Raw genomic sequence first — 18,687 nt, forward strand, 5'->3', positions numbered from 1 at the left:
AGGAGCATAGCCATTAAACTTTCCTGAATTATGTTTTAAGTAGGCAGCATAATCATAATCAGGGTTACCAATGGAAAAATCAAAAATACTATCTGGTGCCCCATAGGTTGTAAAAAACAGGCCTTTTGAAATCCACATTCCCACAATTATGGTGAGGTAATTAATACATCCCCAAACTGATCTTTGTCATGATATTTTTGTAGGCAGTTACCTAAATTTTTATTCCTCTTGGGAATGAAAAATGATTCATTATAAGTATGAAAACCTAATATGCCAATTTCCCACATCAATCTTTTTTTGAACTTTTTATCATTGGATTGATCATCAGTCAAAAAAGTTCTATAGTTTATAGGCAAACACCCGGGGATATTTTCTCCTGATTGCGTTATGCAAATTGGAGTGGTATCTGTCATTCCTTCATAATTAATAGTTTGAGAAGTCATATGAGAATTAGAATAGTCCTCCAAACTCCCTAGCAGATCACTATTATTTTTCATTACTTGTATTATATCCTCATCTCCCCCATCCCACGGGATGTAGAAGAGGAGGATTAGGAACATATGCCCAGTATTGTTCTCCTGAAACAGACACTGCCTGCACAGCAATAATGGCAAGTATAGCAAGAAACTTAATTTAAACAGTGATAGTCTTTCCTGTAGAAACAACAATCTCCTCCGCAGAATGATTGAGCTTCTTAATTTGTTCCCAGGTTGGTGGTTGGGCTTCTTTTGTTGCCATGGCCTGTTGAGGAGAAAGGTGAAGACTTTTGAGCTTGTGCATCGCCTTCTTCATTTCTTGCTTCTGGGTTTTTATTCGCCTGGGTTTCTCTTATTTTTCTAGGGCACACGAGTCGGGTGAGATTCCAGATGGGTGACTCGGCATCCTGTGGAAACACACATATATACCCTCTTCCCGAGGTGATTAATACATCTGGCCCTTTCCTGGTGCCTGTGAGCAAATCTTTCCTTTTAACTTTTGGCTGAACTTTAAATCCAATTTCGCTCCAATGTTTTTGCATAAGTGTAAGGTTTTGTTCATTAGTATTAAGGTGATTATTTACAAATATGGTTAAAGCTAAAATTACAGCAATAATTTCCGTCTGTTGCTCTGAAATGTCAGATGCCCTTTTAATAATAGGGAAGTGGTCTGGAATGTATACCACTGAAGTTCCATTTGATGACCCATCAGTAAAAACTGTTAGAGCTCCTTCTAAAGGTGTTGTTACCACTAATGGAAAAATGGTTTTTACCTCTTCCACAAAATTTAATAAAGGATATTGAGGAACATGAAATTTTATTTGTCCTGTATAATTTAATAATGCTAATCCCCAATTCTCATCATTCTGTAATAATATTTTAATTGTTTTTTATTATAAGGCATAATTATATTATTCATTTCTTTCTCAAATAACTCTCGGGACCTACTCCTTGCCTTGACAATGAGTTGGCTGCACAAATATACATAAGAAGCTATCATTCTTGTCTGACTGTGAGGCAAGTGAAGCCATTCCAGGACTCCATCTTGCCATAAACATCTTTTATGTGTATAAGATGTCTTTAACATTATAAAATCCCAGTCTTTATTATAGTCCAATTGGACCACTTTTGCTTGTAACTTTTCTTCCACCAATGAAATTTTTTCTAACATTATTGGAGTGAATTGTCTCTTAGATTTAGGATTAGAATCCCCTTTTAGGGCTTCAAACAATGGGTGTAATTCTCCTGTTGTAATTTTCAAGTAGGGTCTAACCCAATTTATGTTTCCTAGTAATTTTTAAAAATCATTTAATATTTTTAATTTATCTAGCTTGAAACTCATTTTTGTGACATGATGTATTATATTTCCTAAATAATTTAAAGGTGTATTATGTTGAATTTTATCTGGAACAATAAGCAAACCAAAGTTGGTTAATTGCTCAATGGTTAATTGTTAAAATTTGTTCTGTTAAATGTTTACTTTCAGCAGCTATTAAAATATCATCCATATAATGAATAATATAAGCATTAGAAAATTCTTCCCCAGTTTTTTGTAAAGATTTATCCACAAATTTTTGACACAATATAGGAGAATTTTTCATGCCTTGTGGCAAGACCTTCCACTGATATCTCTGCCAGGGCCTTTTCAAATTACATGAGGGCACATGAAATGCAAATCTTTGAAAATCATTAGGATCCAATTTTATTGAAAAAAATTCCTGAAAATCAATGATTATTGTATAATGTCCTTTAGGAATAGCAACAGGAGATGGAAGTCTTGGTTGAAGAGCCTCCATATCATGCATGGTGTTATTAATGGCTCTGAGGTCTTGTAACAACCTCCATTACCCAGATTTCTTTTTAATTACAAAAACTGGAGTATTCCAAGGGCTATTGGATTCCTCTAAATGTCCTTTCTGTAATTGCTCATTTACCAATTGATCTACAGCCTGTATCTTCTCTTGAGTTAGGGACTACTGATCAACCCACACAGGCTGATGATTTTTCCATGATATTGCATCAGCAAACTTCTCATCAGCGGCCTCTTTGAAAAAATTTGTACACTAAAGTAATCTGCAGTAACTAATTTTAGTTCCATGTTTTGCATAATGTCTCTGCCCCATAATGTAAGGGCAAAGCAGATACAATATAATGTTGAAAGTTTCCAAATCTATTTTCACACTCCCACTTTAAAATTTTTGAACTTTGAGCAACATTGTTAGCCATACCCAATCACATTAATATAGATTCTGTCTTCATAATTGGCCAGGATGAGGGCCCATCTTTTCCTACAATACATGTTGGGTCTGGCCCTGTGTCCAAGAGACCTTTAATTGGCTTTCTATCCACTTTTATAGTTTTTATGGGTAGGTCCTTAGAAATAGATTGTACCCAGGCCACAGTTTCTGTGGAACTGAAACCTCCTGTACCTCGATCTTCTTTTAGGATTTGATTTGGAAGATGGACATAATTTAAAATTAAGATTTGAGCTTTTTTTTGATCCATATGTATTTGCATATTTTCTTTTAAAGACCTTACCATTACTTTAATTTCCCCTTGATAATCTGCATCATCTACTCCTGGTAATACCTCAAAATTTTCTTATAATTTGAGCTTCTACCAACTATCAAGTCCACAGTTCCTTCAATTACAGGACCATAAACTTGAGTGTTTATTAGCTGAACACCATACATGATAGAGATAATGTAATCTCTTTTTCCTGCCAGATCTAACCCTGCACTTCCTGGAGTAATTCTTGGCAAATCCCATACTGTAAATGGGGAGACAAGGGATTTAATGGATCTGATCCCTTTGGGGATTTTTGTGTAACAGTAGGTGTTTCCCCTCTTTCGTTTACGGGGCTGAGGGAGCACACCTATTCTTGTTTTTTGTCTCCTTTTCTTCTGCTGTTAGGAAAATTCTATCCTTATGATATTTTGATCTACAATCATTTTTCCAATGATTGCGTTTCTTTCATTATGGACAAAGTCCAGGCGCTTTACCCTTTTTATTGTTACTAGGTTTATTTTGCTTTTGTTGACAATCTTTACTCATGTGTCCTGACTGGCCACATGAAAAACAGACCCCATTTCTGGCCTGAGGTCATTTCTTATGTAATATTTGTTCATAAGCACTGAATGGTTCTCCTTTCATTGCTGCAGCATATGCCATTCCTTGAATGACTGCTGGTGAGGCATCTATGCATGCTTTAACATTATCTTGCATTGATCCCGTCAGTAAATGTAAAGTACTTAATACATAACTTTTCATACTGGTTACCTCCTCCCTCATTTTTCTCACAGTTTTCCTTCTCCTCAATACCTCTCAGAAGTTGTTATGTACATTTCTCATATATTGTCTTGTGAGCATTGCTATTGCATTGGTTTGCCCTTTGTCTTTTTTCTCACTATTTTGTTTTTCCTCTTCCATTCCCTAATTAAGGTAAATGTATACACAAAATACAGGGTATCAGAATCAAATACAATAGAGGATAAACCATACGGAGAAAACCCAAAAGAAAATAGAAATCACATACTACATTAAAAACAGCAACCGCAAGCAAAAAGCCTCTGTTTCCATATCTTGGAGTTCATTTTGCTCTGCATCAGCTTATATGGTAATATATATGCATAACAAAGCCACTGGAAAAGAATAGTTGTATGGATACTATATCATGAAAACAACGTTAACTGTTTCTGATGGTAAAGGTGGAATTAGGATTGGTGAAATTGCGATTCTGATAAACTAATCTCAAAAGAGTTTTACAATTATGACAGGTAAATTTTAATTCTTCAAGATTTTTAACAACTTAGCCTATTAAGAAAATTTAAAATTGCCTGGGAAAGAGGCTTTCATGCAAAGAAATCCATGGAGACTTAGTGGAGAGAGAGCAATGTGGGTGAAGATGGCTCATTAAACTAAACTAAACAAACAAACAAACCAATAAACCTCAGAAAACTTGCTGGGAATCCTGTAGGTTCCCTTGAAAATGTCCTTACCCAGGAAATATACTTTCAGTTTGTAAAACAAGGTTGTAGTGGAATTTAAATTCAAAGTTCTTTAAAGAAAAAGACATGAAAATTTGTGATTTGACCTTTAATTACCAAACTGTAATTCTCTGAAAAATATATTTTGAGTCAAAATATTTAGAGAGAAAGTGCCCTGCACAATGAATGAATGTATTAGGTTTATATTATTCTGTTTGTAATTCTTTCCACACTGTCTTTGCACATGAAGCACTGAAACGCAGAAAAAAAAATCTAATAGGATAATTCAAACCAATGATTTCAAATTTCTAAGAAGCTCACAAAAAATAATATCCTTATTAAGATGAGATAGTGAACACTTCTCTTATTACATAAGCCACAAATTTTGGGATCAGAAAAGAATTGAGGAAATGGAAAAGGTAACAAAACTCTTCTTAGAAGCTCTAGCTAAACATATTGGCTTCAACAGTGGAGAGAGGACAAAACTTTATGATATAGATTCTCTTAATATTTTAGCTACCTAAAGTGATTTTACAGAGCCTATTTGGCTCACTACGATGCAGAACAGTTTGAATGAAGACATGAAAATAAATTCCACATCCGAATGAGGCAACTTAAAAGAGTTTTAAACGAGAAAACATGAACATGGAGCAATGGGGGAGGCCTTATAGTCCTTCAGCTTCCCTAAACTTGAAGCCAAGAAGCCGTGATTAATTGGAAATCAGGAAAGAGCTAAGAGGAGGACATAGAAGTAGGACATAGAAGCATTGTGCTTTGTAACAGACACTCATCCAAGGTATGGGTGATTTAACTCTATTCTCCTCGATACATCTTGTTGAACAAATGCAAGACCAAGAGAAAAATAATCAATTGAAATAATTTTGCAAAGAATAACTTCACTTTTCCTGATATTTTATCTAAGGAGAGACTTAAGAGAAAAGATAAAAAGTGGAGTATACTTTGGTTTCGTCAAAGCATCTTGTTACCAAAATATATTTTTGAGGTTAGAAACGATTGCACCAAAAAGTGGACTACTTATTTTTGTGGGCAATTTAGACACAAAAAGACTTTCAAGGTAAAAAAAAAAAAAACAAAAAAGTAAAAAAGTATAGCCAAATATTTGTGATCACGGCTTCTTGGACTGGTTTTTTGGAGACAAAGTTTACATTAGAGTTTTTCCTCATTAACATAGAAGTTGGGTATTCATGACAACCAAATTCAAGGGGGAAGTTTAATGGACTCGCTAGGAAAGTACATAGAAAATCCTAAAGTGGTGCTGTAGCTCAATAGGTAGAGTGCTTGCCTTGAGCTGAAGAGCACAGGGACAGCAGACAGGCCCAGAGTTCCAGTCCCACGACCAACAAAATTAGTAACAGAAACTGAGAAAATCTTGATCGTTCATCTTATATAATGGGTGGGAGTAGAAGGGTAAGAAGAAATCTAAATGGTTCTACATCTATGGCCAGGCAAATGTGTTAGTGATATTCTTGGTGATAAGGATTACAAGTGAAAATGATGGATTTAGGGAAAAAAACTCTCTGATAGTTCTAAAGTTTATATTAAACAGAGGCAAAGATTGATCTCTTTAGATATCATCAAAATATCCATGACCATGAATATGAAAAAGAATGATAAAATTGGGGGCATTATTAAAGGGAAGAGGAAAAGAAAAGTTATGACATAAGTGTAGCAATGTGAGCACCAATGTTGACAAGATTGGAAGAAAGAGATAAGGAAACAAGAAAGTAATAAAAACAGATTTACAGAAGTAAAGAAAGGAAAGAATTCGCAGGAAGAAATGGTCAAAACTGTTACAAAGACATTGAAGGAAATATGCTATTTGGATTTGAAAACTAAAAGGACATAGACAAATTCAATAAGAACAATGTTTTGGTGAACTGGTAGAGATGTAAGTAGTATTGATGAAATTTTGAGATATGAATGTGAAGCCATAAAATTCTAGATCCATGAATTCAACAGATCTTTTTTTATTTTAAATGTTGGGAACAAATGCTTTTATCCTGACCTTAGGAGTATTATACAGATGTAACTGTCTGTGAATATTTTTGAAGACTATTTAACCAGGAGATTATGGATTGAACTATAGCACAGACAAACCTAATTTGCTCTACAGTTCCAATGAGTGACCCATGTATCTACATCACTTTGCGATTTTACTGAAATATCGTTAGATAGGTTTGGTCATCTTATCAGGCTATTCATTATAAATGTAAGACAAGTAATACCAAGTATAGGTTGAACATACAGTTTTACTGATGTTACTGAAGACTCCGCAATTGATTCTTCTTTAGAATAGAAAATGCCTCAATAGCCATTGATACGTCATAACTGCCATACACTCTATTTAAATATAATTCTTTTTAGGGATATCTCCATGCTGAAATAACCTTCTCAATGAAACTGCCACACATTCTTATATGTAGGAAGTGCTCTTATAAACTTCAAGCTTTTATTGGATGGAAGAGTTCAGACATTACCATCACCACAAGGATTAAATGTCTAAAAAGAAAAGACATTTTTAATGCCTTTCTTTCATTTTCTGATACACATATGCATGTAGGGAAGGATTCTGATATAACAATAATACAATGGTGACTTGTAATAACACAACATCTAGGATCTAGTGTTAATTCAGTTACTTACTAATTAGCTCCAAACTGTGTGGATATTTATATTTCTCCTGGGTAAACTAATGAGCTCCAAGAAAATGTCCCTAAGAGCCTTTCAATTCAAATATCACTGTTTGTCTCAAAATGCCTTAAATTCTACATCTTCAAATGTTGGCATACAGTTATATTGTGGAACTTTTCTCCTCAGAGAGTAAGTACTACCCTATTGCTTAACATGGACAAAGTACCTTCATAAATAGACTGTGTGTTTGCAAACAAGAAGTGGTAGCTGAACAATATTTTTAGCAGTTTGTACAGATGAAATGGAAATAGAGCAATCAAAAGGAACATTCAAAAAAGACAAAGGCACAAAATAGAATATGCCAATTAAATGCTGACGTACAATTTCAAATAATGTGCTCAGGTGTGAGGGTGTGTTCAAAGTACACCGTCAGACAATATAGTTGGATATCTTGAGAAAAAACTACATTAAACTATCATGGAATTATCATACAAGTAGAAACCTGTTACGCTGACTCTCTAATCAGTTACAGCATCAGCAATTTAGGGAGTATTTTCCAAGAGCATACTGAGAAAAAGAGGGCTCATCACAACTAGTGTTCAGGTTGAACTAACAACAATCACATAACGTTTCTTATAAGTCTTCATTTATTTTAGAGCATTAAAGTGGGAAAAAGCCAAATAAATATTTTGCATGTATCTAAATTAAGTGGGACGTATTATATTGGTCTCTCTTTAACTTGGAAGTTATAGGTTATGTCTTTCTATACTCTAAGTTGGGACAATGATCTGCTTTCAGTTATTTTCTTCTCTTCCCCTTCTTTTGCCCTTCCACTTAAAGAGACATACTTGAGCTTGCATTTCTAATTTCAAAATTATCTGAATTTCTCCATACTTCTCGCAGCCTCCTATATTTTTCTCAAGGGAATATCTTCTTACTGCCATTTTTTATCCCATATGATAATGGATATGTTCTTGTCTAATTCAGTGCAAGATACACATTAGACTCATCCAGATATCTCAACACTTGTAGCACCATAAAATCTTATCTTACTTAGAAATCAAGATTTTAGTATGTCTGGGGAGCTGACATCTGTCATTTTTGAATGACCATAATTAATACTTACATGCAAGCAGGTTTTATACCAATATGCCTCTCAGTAGATCAATGAATCGGCATGTCCATTGAGGCGCTGTGGGCTGTGGCAGGGACAAGGAAGAAAAATGGTTGGCTACCCTCGGTTATTAATCCTTGGCCCCGGGGCTGGCAGGATAGAGAGTTTCCCTGCATAGGATAAGCATTTTTATAGGAATTCCTTTATTGTCTATTTTTAATCTACACACTCTTGCACAGTGCTTTCCTTTTTACATTTATGGCAAATTCCTGGTCCTCTCTTGTTAACATCAGTAGCCTTTTTACAATTCTTCTTTACATGTCCCGTTTGACCACATCCAAAACATTTTAGATTAGATGGTTTGTAATGCATGCCAGGTAGTGAGCATAGTTTCAGCAAACCACTGAATACGCCGGGATTCGGATGTAATTTCTTTACATGCCCTTATATGTAGTTACATCCCCAGATTCTTTAATAGGCAATAGGGCTCGTCTACAGTCCTCATTAGCATTCTCATAAGCCAACATGCCCAGTAGTTGTTGCAGTACAGCCTTGCCCACAACAGTATGTTCCAAGGTCAGTGTCAATCATGATAAAAATTTAACATAGGGTTTATTAGGTTTTTGAATTACTTTAGTCCAGGAGCCATAATGCTCTCCTGCCAGCTGAATCCTCCCCCATGCCTCAATACCAATGTCTCGTAACTGCTCATGGATCTCTTCAGGAGAGTTCACTTGCATATGAGCATCTGCATATTGTTCTGTCCCACTCAACATGGGACAGGTTATGACCTGCAGGTGTGGATTATTGCTCTGTGCATTTTGTCTAGTCCTTTCTGTATATAACTCAGTAAACCAGATTTGCCATTGTAGGTATTCAGGTTCCGTAAGCAAGGCTCTACAAAGCATCTTCCAATCCTAGGGAACAAAATTATTATAATGTCGCTGATGCGCATTAAGCAATTCCTTAACATAATGAGACTGAGGACCATACATCACTGCCTTCTTTAGTTTACCAATATCATCGACAGCAACACCGTCATATCTGGCTGGTTGAGCAATACCATTCATAGGAGGTGGTCAAATTACAGGATAAGAAAAAATAGGCATTTCATCATCAAATTCACTGTCTGAGCCTTCTGTTTTGTGAGGGAGTGACGCGGTAAAAATTACTTCAGCAAGCAGAGGAGCCGAAGGCTGTTTTACTTTCACTTTCTCAGATTCTCCTTTCACTCTGCTAATTTCTAACTCCATATGTTGTAATCTTGATAAAATCAACTCCATTTGCTCAGACATTCTATTTATGCTTTCAGTTTGTTCCTTTTCAGCTTTCTTTACCTCTGTTTTTTTCTCTGTTAATTGTGATGCAGCCTTATCTATTGTGTCCTTGACTTCAGAGTCCAATATAAAATCTACAATAGAAGGCGTGGCCTCTTTCTTTAAGTCCACTATTAATCTTTTCTCATTTAAAGCTTTAAAAATGCTATTTAAAATAGCCCAAATGGAGCGAAATCTATCAGGAATCCTTTCCCCTTCTCGAACAGCTCTTTCTACATTATACTTTACTCATTTCTAATTATCAACATCTAACGTCCCTTTGTCGGGGAATCAAGGATTCCATTCCCTAACTACATTAATACACATTTCTATGTCAAAAGAAGAAATAGTTACACCATAAGCAGCAAGTAAATATTTTAGCATATGTAAGTATGGAGTAGACTTAACTTGTCCCATCACCATGTAATTAAAAGTACTTACCTGAATATCCCTTCCTGTATTCATCACTGCAGGGTTCCTGTTTGGGTGCCAATTGTCAACGTCTCAGGCATTGGGGTCCCTGGGTAAGGGTCGCAAAATCACCAGGACACAGGGGTTGCAGAGTGCAAATAACAATTGCCACTGCATGCTGTGTTTTATTGCTAGTGGGTATTTAAGGACAAGCAAGTATTATCTTTGCCAAGATTTAGTCAGGAGACATTCACACAAAGAATTTCAACAGATACAATTTTGCTTAAACTATGTGATAAGTCTTTGTACATTTTTATCTAAACTATTTTAGAGAAAGCTCAAACCACTTCCCCATACTCAGGAAAATGCTTGACTAGCTGTTCGTCTATGCTTAAGTAAGCAGAAGAGCTACTTCCTCAGCTCCCAAGAGTCTGACAAGAGCTTTGAGATAGAGAGAACATGTTCCCTCTATCGCCTGGCATGCCAAGAGCTTTCCACATACACAAACACAGTCCTCAGATAATCCTGAGGCCGGAGCCTACATCATTCTGCCCCTCCAACACAGACCATGAGGCTTCACACAGATTGTCTCACCTACTCTTCTATTACTTTAAGCAAAAACAAAGCAAAGCAAAGCAAAGCAAACAAAATAGACTTTATGGTTAATTATGCTGCTATTAAAGATTCCAGGCAGAATTATACTGTTAAATGATGATAGTAAATATGTTTTGTAGATACTCATCTCACATGTGTCACAAAAATATCCATGCATTCATAACTAGAAACTTTGAAGTTAAAGTTTATTAATGAGGTGAGTTTCATTAGGTAGCCAATAAAGAGAACACCACACAGTATTCAGTCAGGTAAAGAAGTTTATTTACTGAACTGCTGCCCATGCCATACATGGTGGAAATGCATGTTAAAAAAATGGAGCGACCCAACCTCGGGCAAGGATGTATCTATGTGAAAGACCAGATGAGGTGTGGCAGTTTGGGGGAAACTCTGGCCACACTCGATCTGGATGTGACTTCAATTTCCGGGACTCAACTCTGGTCAGATGGAAAGTGCGACCAGAGGCTGACCAGGTTGTGACTTAACAGGATCTGGAGGTGGCTGCCTCCAGGTGTGCCAGACACTAGGCAACACATAAAGGTTTCAAACTTAGCCAAGAATTGGGAAGGTGATTGTATAGGGTCTGCATGACCTGAGGCAGACCTAACAACAAACAAAGGTAGTACCTCTGACATATGACTCCTGACTCCAAACAATTCGTTCTGTCATTTTCTTTCTTTCTTTTTCTTTCTTTCTTTCTTTCTTTCTTTCTTTCTTTCTTTCTTTCTTTCTTTCTTTCTTTCTTTCTTTCTTTCTTTCTTTCTTCCTTCCTTCCTTCCCTTCTTTTATCCCTCCCCCTCTCTCTCTTTTGTTTTTTTAGTTGGTCGTGGGGCTTGAACTCTGGGCTTGGGCACTTTCCCTCAGCTTTTGAGCTCAAATCGATCGTTCTACTGCTTGAGCCAGAGTGCCACTTCTGGTTTTTGAGTGGTTTATTGGAGATAAGGTTTTCACGGACTTTTCTGCCCAGGCTGGCTTTGAACTGCAATCCTCAGATCTCAGCCTCCTGAATAGCTAGGATTACAGGTGTGGTCCACCGGTGCACAGGTCTCTCTCTATCTCTCCTTTCTTTCACTCACCCTCCCACCCTCCCCTAAGTAGGTATTCTCAACTCTCAAATAATGAACACTTGCTGAGTTGAACACACAAGCTGGGAGAGCAGCTCAATTGGCACATGTGAAATTTATTTAATGCTTTCTTATACCTCTACCACAGGTCACTGGAATGAAATAATGAACACTAAGCAGCATGGCATCTCAAGCCATGTGTAGGAGGAAAGCAAGCACGCTCACTGCATTCTGTGAGGTCCACCCTGGGAAGGTGGGGAAGACTTCTCCCTCCTCTTACTAAATCTCAGCCCAGTTTCTGCATTAGTAGAGGTGACTGCCTCCAAGAGTCCTAGTTACTCAAGTGACACAGGTACTAGACAGAGACTTAGCCTCTTGTGGTGCTGAGATTAATGGCATGATTAACATGATCCACTAGTTTGTTGAGATTGGAACTTCTTACATTTTTGGTTAGGCTATGTTCAAATTGTGATCTATTCATTTCTGATTGCTAACCATGATTATAGATGTGAACCAGCACATCAGACCATTCAAAGTTCTTTATCCCACATGGAAGACATGAAGTTTATTTTTACCAAATGACATACAAGTTGACAGACAGCGAAAGTAAGTCCTTAATTCTGGTCAAGATGTGTTATTAATGAAAAACAAAATTACTTAGCAAAATATCTCACTACTGTGATTATACTTTCAAACTTAACCTACACTTTAATATCAAATCACCTATATTAGCCAATGATTCACTCAAATTACCTGTAATCATTTATGTCTGTCCTATCTTCTAGAAGTAGGGAGAACTGGAGCTCACACAATTAACTAAAGAGGTAGAATTTGAGGGGATCACAGTTCTGAATCAGTCTAGGAAGTAAAGTATCACCCACATCAACCTACTAGGTAGGGATATTGGAATGCAATCATGAACCCTGCTTTTTGGACTGGGTGCAAAAATTGCTACTCTATGATTAAAGTAACTTAAACAAGAAAGGATTGGTGGAGTTACTCCAGTGGTGGAATACTTGTCTGGCAAACACAACATCAAAACTCAAATCAACTTCCTAAAGTTAAAATAAGAGAAGGAAAGAAAGAACAACTCATACTGAGCATGTGATCAATGTAACGATTTACACTAAATTATTGTAGTTATAAATGCCATCATTCATTTCTAGGAGCACACACATTTTGTATTAAGACTAGATGAAAAAATAACAACATGTATATAAATCTTTGGTTAAACACAGGTCTAGTTTACACTTAAATTCGCATGTGCCGTGGTGCTGCAGGATTGTAAATGTTTATGGAAGTCCATCTTTTTTATTAACTTGACATGATGAAATTACCTAACCATACATCACCTAACAGTTAACTGGAGAGATACTGCTGATACATGCATACATATATATATATATATATATATATATATATATATGTGTGTGTGTGTGTGTGTGTGTGTATATATATGTATATATACATCACATGTATGCATTCATATATTAAATAACATGTAAATAAAAATTAAAAAATTGTAATGAATAAATTAATTGCACAGATAAATTTCCTAAACTATTACTTTACATGAACCAGTTTATGTCTTAAAGTCCCTAATGCTATATCACATTTACATGGTTGCTGATCCCCTTCAGCTTTTTTATGATATTGTTTTTCAGGTGAGAAGCCTGCCAATATATATACTTTTATGACATTCCTTTCTTTAGAAAATGAATAGTACATTATGTGATCTGGCTCTTTATGTATCATCAAAATATTTTTTTTATAATTTCAAGTACATATTGTCTTAGATCTTACTCATTCTCTTCAAATAGTACCTATGGGAAGGAGAAAATGAAGGGTAATTCTGTTACTTTGGGAGTTTCTGTTATTAATAACTGCAAAGAATATGAAAATTAAACTTTGAAATTATTTAGAGAGGTAACTTGAATTTTACCCTTCTACACACTCATGTTACTCCCTCAACTAAATCACAGAACCTAAAATAAGTAACATTTTCAGCTGGAGGCCAGTGGCTCATGCCTGTAATCCTAGCTACTCAGGAGCTGAGATCTGAGGATAGTAGTTAAAAGTTAGTCCTGGAAGGAAATCCATGACACTCTTCCTTCCAATTAACCACCAGAAAACCAGAAGTGGCAATGTGTCTCAAGTGGTAATGTGCTAGCCTTGATCTGAAGAGCCTAGGGACAGCACCCAGACCGACAATTGAAGCCCCTTGACCAAGAAAATCAAAAAGGAAAAAAAGGGGGGAAAAAGTAATATTTTAAAGCTAATTTGCATATATACACAAAATTTGTCTTGAAATAAAGCTATAACAGCCCCTGGACTGGCAAAGAAAGAGATTAACGTGAAATTGCCTTCAGTAATCATTTAGACGATCTATACTGAGGACAGACTACTAGAACTCACATTACTAATTGAAGAGGTAGAATTTGAGAGGATCAAAGATCAGAACCCGTTTTCAAGGAAAGTGATAAGAGTCTCATATCATCCTAAAGGTTCGCATGTTGGAATGCATTTGTGATCACCTCTGCTTGGCAGACACAGCTGAGGAACTTAGCCTGTGTTCAGCCCTCAGCAAAATGGATAACCTATGAACAAAGTAAATAAATCGAAAAAGGATTATTCTAATTGTAGAATACTTGTTCAGCAAACAAGATATGTAAATTTATACTTATTTCTTAAAAGAGGAAAAAAAGGAAGAAAGAAAGAAAGAAAGAAAGAAAGAAAGAAAGAAAGAAAGAAAGAAAGAAAGAAAGAAAGAAAGAAAGAAAGAAAGAAAGATAGAAAAGAAAGAGAGGACGGAGTTCCGGGAAGATGGCGGAGGAGAAGCTGGAATCTGAACAAGCTCTCGCATAGAAAGTAGTTTTAGAGTTCCAGTAAACAGTCCTAAGCCAGAGAATCACACCAAGTGTGCCATCACAGGACAGAGAGTTAGACAAGACAGGGGAAGCCAAGGAAACGCATCAGCTGCCGCTCCGGCGGCGGGGTCGCGGCGGCAACCACCGCCGCGGAGTCATACCTGAGACACAGAGAGCCGGGGACGAAGGAGCCAGAAGCAGTGGACGAGCGGATTCTACTCAACACCAACAAGAACCGACAAGGAGCGAACATCTTCATCCTGCAGTTTGCAGACCAGAGACGACCCAGGATCCAAGACTCGGCGTGAGTACAAGCCCGAAGTCCTCACTCCTCAGGGAGCAGAGGAGGGAAGGCCAACCCTCCCCCCCCAGCACCGGTGATCTCCATCTTGGATACCGACAAAGCTCGGAGGAGCTGCTAGCTCCAGCTCAGGCCTTGGAATAAATTGAGTCATTTAGCAGGTCACAAGAACTTAACGGCGAAGTGACCTGCCAGACTCAGCTCCATCCAGGGAAAAGTCACCCAGCTCAGGCGCCAGCCATTGGAGTGCCTTGCCTCACTGGGTAACCAGAGCCAGAGGCTGCCCCTCCCTCTAGCAGCCACCACAATCAATTGAAAAACAGAAACTCTGAGAATGGCTCCAGGCTGGGCGCTGTGAGCTTTATCACAAAATAGCCCCAGGGAAAAGCTACTGTTTGTTGAAAGGCCTCAACTCTACCCAGAACCTAGCCTCATCACCACATCCCCCTCTTTTGTGACTCTCAAAGCAGACCACCCTCCCAGAAAACTAACCTGGGAGGGGGATCTCAAAATCTTGGGTAAAGCAGAGCATTTTTCTGCCTCTTCCAACCAACCGACTTAAGAAACCAATCAAGCCACAGGACCTCAAGCTGACCAGAGACTCCAACAAGAGACTGGTTGCAGACAAAAGGGAGATACAGGATTCTTCCCACTCCTCCCCCCCCCAAAAAAAAAGATCAAAAGACTTTTTTTTCTTTTTCTTTTTTTTTTTTCTTCTTCTTCTTGTTTTCTTTTTTTTGCTTGTTTTTTGTTTTTTGTTACCTTATATATATACATATATATATATGTATATATATATATATAATTTTTTTCCCTTCTAAAACTTTTATTAATCTTTAATTTTTGCCTCTTCTGAAAAAATAATTGTTTTCCAGTAACTTTTATTTTCTCATCTTATAATTTTTATTTTAGGAATACGTGAATGTGAGCTTTCATTTCTTTTCTTGTCTTCTTTCTCTTTTTCTTTCTTTCTTAATTATCTTTTTGTTTTTTATCTAGCTCTACTGAACTTTTGATCTTTTCTTCTCCCTTTCCCATCCTTAAAGCTTTTCACATCTCCTCTATGTCCCTCCCCTTCTCTGAACATATTCACATTCCTCTCTAAATAGACGGTCTTTTAACCTCTAAAATAACATTACTTTTTACGTTTCTATTCTTTTTCTGGTCTCTCTTTATTCCCCATTCCGTCTCTTCTTTTTCTCTCTCTCTCTACTTGCATCCTACCCAACCCATTTCTTGCACTGTGATTAGGACATAGTTAACTCTCCCTGTGCCTCCCCACACCAATCTATTCCTATTTTTTACCCACATCTCTCCCTAATCCTAATAATTTCTGGTTTGCCAAATTCTTTTCTGCGGTTCGAAGTCCTTTAACATATAGTCATTTGATTTTCAATAGATGTATCTGTTGAACTAGATTGTATCTGTAGACTATTGACTGTACAAATGCAAACTTTGGTTGATGGTTGCCTTAAGATAGTGTTCTAGCACAAAACTGGTGCAATCTTTATCTCAAATGGGCCGAGTAAGCCGGAAAAACACAAGAAAAATGGCAAATTCGGGTATCTCAATTTCCCAACCTGGATAATCAGGGATTAGAACAGATAAAGAATAATCCAGAGGAGAGTTCCCAAATAGCTCTACAAACACTAATAGCAAACATGATAAATGAGAAGTTTGACAATGTACAAAGGACTCTGTATGAGTGTGATAGGGAGAGAGAGGAGGCATCCCAGAAGTTTATACAGGAATATCATAAGCGTGAGGAAGCTTCTCAAAAACTGATACAGGATTTGCGTGAACAACTTGAGAATACTCAAAGAGAAAGGGAGGAATGGCGTGAGCAGGCAGAGAACACTCAAAGAGAACTGCAGGAATCCAACAGAAGGGAGGAAACTAATCAAAGAGTAATTCACGAATTAAGAGACCAGGTAGAGAATACACAAAGATCACTAAAGGCATTCATGGAATCCATTAACAAAGAGCTTAAAGAAGTCAGGGAGACCACAAAGGGAATGCTGAATGGAACCCAACAGAAGGAATGGCAGTCCAAAGAAACCATAACCAATCAACTAAGTGATTTGAGAACAAACACTGAACACCAAATTAAGGAAGTAAAGAAATTCATACAAGACCTAAAACAGAGCTTCAACAAAGAACTTGAAGCCATCAAAGCTGACCAATTAGAAGGAAAAGAGATAAAAAACAAAGTAGAGAGTCTTGATAGCAGGTTAGACCATGCAGAAGATCGAATCTCAGGGATTGAAGACAGCATAGATATTATAGAGAAAGAACATACAACCATCCAAGACAAGTCCAAGAAATATGATAGGTCTATCCAACACCTGGAAGACACCATCAGAAGGCCCAATCTAAGGATAATGGGTGTAGAGGAGCACCTAGAAACAGAAGTTAATGGTCTAGGAAATTTGTTTAACAGGATCCTAGCAGAGAACTGCCCAAACATACAAAAAGATAGGCCTATTCAGATACAAGAAGCTTTTAGAACTCCAAATAGACCAGACCAGAATAAGACATCCCACAGTCACATTATAATCCACACAGGATCAACCCAGACCAAGGAAAAGATCCTTAAAGCTGTCAAGGAGAAAAGGTTAATCACCTATAAAGGGAAACCAATTAGAATTACCTCAGTTTCTCACCAGAGACAATCAAAGCAAGAAGAGCCTGGAATGACGTATGCCATGCCCTAAAAACAAACAACTATCAACCAAGAATACTGTACCCAGCTAAACTCTCCTCCATAACTGAAGGCCAAATAAAAACCTTCCATAGCAAAGAAAAATTGAAACAATACATCTCCACCAAACCAGCCCTACAAAAGATTCTTAAAGATGTCCTACACATAGAAAACCACAAGAACGCAACAAAGGCCAAGAAACTGCACCCAAACTGAGAATCCAAGAACCTTAGGAAGAACCCAGTTTTCACAGCCCCCAAGAAGGTGGATAACATGGCAGGAACTCCCAAATACCTCTCAGTCCTATCTCTTAAGGTTAACGGACTGAACTCTCCAAATAAGCGACATAGACTGTCTAGTTGGATTAAAAAACAAGAACCTTCTATCTGCTGCCTGCAGGAGTCACATCTTGCCCCTAAAAACAAACATATTTTCAAGGTTAAAGGCTGGAACAAAATCTACCAAGAAAACGGCCCTCATAAACAGCCGGGAGTTGCAATCCTAATATCAGATAAAATAGACTTCAAATTAAAATTCGTGAGAAGAGATAAAGAAGGTCGCTACATACTAATTAAAGAATCTCTCCTTCAGGAGGATATTACAATTTTAAATATCTATTCGCCAAACAATGGAGCACCCAAATTTATCAAAGAAACACTACTTTCCCTCAAATCCCATATAGATCCAAAGACATTAATTGTTGGGGATTTTAACACACCACTCTCCCCACTAGATAGATCAACTCGGCAAAAACTCAACAGAGAAACCGCAGATCTAAACAGCTGCATAGATTAACTAGACTTAACAGACATTTACCGAACATTTCACCCAGCAGCATCAGAATACACGTTCTTCTCAGCAGCACATGGAACGTTTTCTAAAATAGACCACATTTTAGGCCACAAAGCAAACTTGTCTAAATTCAGAAACATTGAAGTTATACCTTGCATTCTCTCTGACCACAAGGGAATAAAATTAGAACTCAACACCAAAAGCTACCAAAGAAAGCCCGGTATAACATGGAGGCTAAACAACACACTGCTGAATAATGAGTGGGTCATGGAAGAGATTAGAAAGGAAATTCAAATGTTCATGCTATTCAACAAAAATGAACACACAAATTACCAGCTCCTCTGGGACACAGCAAAGGCAGTACTCAGAGGCAAGTTTATAGCTCTGGGCTCCTA

General features: G+C 37.2%; 1 long non-coding RNA gene across 1 annotated transcript; it reads right to left on the minus strand.

Moving 5' to 3' along the window:
• Positions 1-681: 681 nt before the first annotated feature.
• On the minus strand, positions 682-10,054 carry LOC138815739 (uncharacterized). Its single transcript, XR_011368447.1, has 3 exons — positions 9,986-10,054; positions 8,241-8,313; positions 682-883 (listed from the first exon to the last, which is right to left on the minus strand). It is a non-coding gene; the product is annotated as an uncharacterized lncRNA (long non-coding RNA).
• Between the last annotated feature and the right edge of the window lie 8,633 nt (positions 10,055-18,687).

This window comes from Dipodomys merriami, unplaced genomic scaffold (genome assembly GCF_024711535.1).
Source record: "Dipodomys merriami isolate MVZ:Mamm:240054 unplaced genomic scaffold, mDipMer1.0.p SCAF_664, whole genome shotgun sequence".
In the NCBI taxonomy this organism is placed as follows: Eukaryota; Metazoa; Chordata; class Mammalia; order Rodentia; family Heteromyidae; genus Dipodomys; species Dipodomys merriami.